The sequence below is a fragment of the Benincasa hispida genome, chromosome 10 (genome assembly GCF_009727055.1).
Source record: "Benincasa hispida cultivar B227 chromosome 10, ASM972705v1, whole genome shotgun sequence".
Taxonomy (NCBI): Eukaryota; Viridiplantae; Streptophyta; class Magnoliopsida; order Cucurbitales; family Cucurbitaceae; genus Benincasa; species Benincasa hispida.
This window is the reverse complement of record NC_052358.1, coordinates 48,629,688-48,632,925: the sequence shown is the minus strand read 5'-3', so window position 1 is coordinate 48,632,925 and position 3,238 is coordinate 48,629,688. Positions and strand designations below refer to the sequence as shown.

General features: G+C 33.4%; 1 pseudogene; it reads left to right on the top strand.

Annotated features, from left to right (window-relative positions):
- The first annotated feature begins 212 nt into the window (after positions 1-212).
- On the top strand, positions 213-2,340 carry LOC120089123 (annotated as a pseudogene).
- The last annotated feature ends 898 nt before the right edge of the window (positions 2,341-3,238 follow it).

Here is a 3,238-nt window from a genome sequence, read left to right as displayed (position 1 = left end):
TCATGACACCTATTGCCCATTCTTACTAGTATCCTTTAAAACAATTAATTTTGCAGCGAAAAACTTAAAGAAATAAAGGAAATTGCAACTTTGTTTAGGAAACCAGTTTATATGTTTTAATCTATGTTTTACAACAGTAGCCTCATCTCGACTACAAATCTTATTCTAGTAATTATTCTATCTTGTGGCAGACCTCGACCACTTCTTGCAACATGGACTCTTCTGCTACCTGTAAGGAAAACATGAAAATAAAGCATGAGCTTTGAAGTCTAGTGAGTGGAATCATAACTCTATAAGTCTATTTCAACTTATAAACATCATAACATGAGGTTACTAAGTAAACCTCCATCCTGAATGAAAGCTTTTCACAAACTTACCTACACACACGGTAGATAGTTAACATTTCACATTTATAACATTCATAAACTTATGTGCACATAATTCTCCCTCTCATGGGCTCAGAAGCTAGGCCCGTCGGTCCTCTAACCATCCCATGCGATGTTCCTCCCGCAGGCTAAAGAACTAGACTTCTTGGTCCCCTAACCATCCTATGAGATTCTTTTTCGGGCTCAGAAGCTAGGTTTGTTGACCCCCTGACTATCCCAATCCCTTGCTCTTTTCATGGTAACAAGCATTCATTCATAACAATAGCATATTAGTTCAGAATATGCTAAAAGACTAAAATAAGAAACCACTCACAGTGATCTGTTGGGATTTCTCTTCCTTCCCAGTTCACCTGGTTTCCCTTGGCCTTCTATTGAATCTTATTTCAGATTCAACTCCAAGCTTAGCTTACTCTTCATTTTGGACCATATCTCAAGACATTTCCTTCTACAAAAATGTTTAGAAATGTCTTAACTAGCTTACCATAAAGTTTCGCCTTGAAGTCTTGAGAGTTTGGAGTCTCAATTTTTCTCTACTTGGCCCAACTATCTCCTTATTGGTGAGCAACTCTCGACTGAGAAAAAGAAAATATCTAGTGGCATCAATCAAATTTATTAATATATTTTAAAAATTAAATAGGCTCTAACAATGCATGGAAGGAAGCTTGTGCATCAACAACCCAAAGTAAAGTAATTATTCCAAAAGAAACTTACAAGTTAAGTGCAGTTAAGTTGGTGGGCCCTTGCAAAAGCCCCATCGAAATTCAACTTCAAGGAACATTGCAGGCAACACTGGATCTAACAGGAGACGGATGGATTAGTTTCAGATATATCGATTACTTAACGTTAACAGGTGGTGGTGTTTTAGATGGGTAAGGAAAAGTGGTGTGGGAGAAAAATGATTGCCATAAAAACCCAAAGTGTGATCGAATTCCCATCGTAAGCATCATTTAATCATTTAGCAAACATTTTTAGTACTATTGGCCTAAATATTATTTATTTGTTACAATTTTATCTGTCAAACTAACATTTACATTTCCTCTTTTTTAAGTAAATATACATAAGCATGATAATTTATTTTACTTAAAAATGCAGAGTTTGAAGTTAAGCTTTATCACAAATTCGACAGTAAGTGATATATCATCTAAAGATAGTAAGAACTTTCATGTCAATGTATTGGGTTGTAAGAACCTCACCTTCCAACATTTCACCATAAATGCACCAAGAAGTAGTGTTAATACTGATGGAATTCACATTATCGATCTGTTGGGATTAATGTCCTTAATACAAACATTGGTACTGGAGATGATTGTATCTCACTTGGGGATGGAAGTAAGCAAATAACAATTACTAATGTGACATGTGGGCCTGGACATGGTATAAGTGTAGGAAGCCTAGGAAAATACAATGCTGAAGAACCTGTGGAGGGAATCATAGTTAAAAATTGTACAATAATGAATACATCGAACGGCGTTAGAATCAAAACATGGCCAAGTTCTCCTACTGCTGGAATCGCTTCTGATATGCACTATGAAGATATAATCATGGTCAATGTTAGCAATCCAATTCTTATAGATCAGGAATACTGTCCACACAACCTATGTAATAAAAAGGTACGAAAGTTATTAAACTTTTTTTAATTTAATTTTTAATACTTAAATTAAGTGACAAAATCATGTCCTATATTCTTGCCTTTCAGAGTCCATCAAAAGTCAAGATTAGTAAGGTTAGTTTCAAGAATATCAGAGGTACTTCAAATAATCCGCTCACGGCCAAACTTGTTTGTAGTTCTGAGTTTCCTTGTGAAGATATAGAGCTAGCTGACATTGACCTCACATATAGCAGAAGGAAAGGCCGAATTACATCTCAAAGTTTAAATGTGAAGCCCACCATTTCTAGAAAACAAAATCCTTCGCCTGGTTCTTCTATTTCTCCTAATGCTTTTGCATCAACTTAAGCTATTTTTGAAGAGATGACTATTTGATGAAAAAAATTGTAATTAATTGAGATATTCCAAAGCAATCAGTTTAGACACACAAATTATTTTTGTAATTGCATAAAACTTTAGCACCCAAATTCTCATAGAATTAAATTATGGTGACCAAATATTTTTAATATATTATTTTGATCAATTGATTAATCCAGAAATGTCTTCTTTATTAACATTTTTTTTTGTATTACATGAATGCATGATGCTACATCTTCTATACTATCTACTTTGACATTCTGTATTGAATGAGTTGTATGACTTTCAAAACCTCTAGATAAGTTTACTGGCTCTCCATGATATACCCATTCACAGTATGATGGAGATATTCCATATGTTAATAGATGTCGTTCCACGATATCTAATTTTTCCCAAATTGAATTCATACAATTCTTGCATGGACATCTTATTCGTCCGGAATCATTGACATGAAACTTTGTCATACCTAAAACCTGGGATACTCCTTCTTTATACTTCACTGATAACTTATTCCTTAGTTTAATCCATTCTTTATTCATCCTTAAAAATAAATCTTTTCTGACCAACTTGTAATTCAAAACAATAACCTGGAATATAGAACAAAGTACAAAGTCTTTATTAAGTATGAATCTTGATTAATTTAATAAAAAATTCCAAGTTTGTTTGGAGAATTTAAAATTTTAAATAATCTCTAATAGGCGATTTGACTTTTTCTGCCCCTAATGTTATTGATTTTTTTGCCTTAAACTAAGTCCAAATTAAGTAATAAGTAAAAGGGGTCCATTTTTTTGCCCCTAATGTTATTGATTTGGTTTGAAAACCAAAGTTTTTTAGAGGTATAGTGTTTAGGGGTATAAGGTTCAATTTTCCTTCATTAAGTTAGTTGAAT